Source organism: Anneissia japonica, unplaced genomic scaffold (assembly GCF_011630105.1).
Source record: "Anneissia japonica isolate Jap-2015-1 unplaced genomic scaffold, ASM1163010v1 scaffold288197_len338424_cov179, whole genome shotgun sequence".
NCBI classification, from domain to species: domain Eukaryota; kingdom Metazoa; phylum Echinodermata; class Crinoidea; order Comatulida; family Comatulidae; genus Anneissia; species Anneissia japonica.
The window spans coordinates 316,427-316,825 of NW_022741702.1; the positions used below are offsets into that span (position 1 = coordinate 316,427).

Below are 399 nucleotides of genomic sequence, written 5' to 3' on the forward strand. Positions count from 1 at the left end.
TTTTTATTATTACTATTATTATTATTATTATTATTATTATAACAACAATAACAACTACATAAATTTTAATTACAATTACCAGCATAATAATTATTATAAATATTAAACAATCACACAAACAAATAAAAAAGTACACAAAAAATTTGATCAAGAAATAGGAAAACACCCACCCCCAAATCCTGCCCCCACTTCACAAACCAACAAACACCAAAAAGAGAAAATTAAGTAATTAGAGTTCACTTTTAGCTTGACTTGGGCATAGGCATATCTGAAATTCTCTCAGTTGTATAAATGTTCTTTTAGCTTTCTGAGAAATAAGTTAATGTTAAAGAGAGCAGCATCACGTACTTCAAGTGGAAGAGTTTCCCATACAATGGGAAAATAATTGAAAGCAGAGAA

The 399-nt window shown here is 28.1% G+C and overlaps 1 protein-coding gene across 1 annotated transcript in view; it reads left to right on the forward strand.

The window, feature by feature from the left end:
- LOC117118920 (histamine N-methyltransferase-like) overlaps positions 1 to 399 on the forward strand; it is an 8,576-nt gene that overhangs the window by 816 nt on the left and 7,361 nt on the right. The window lies entirely within an intron of this gene.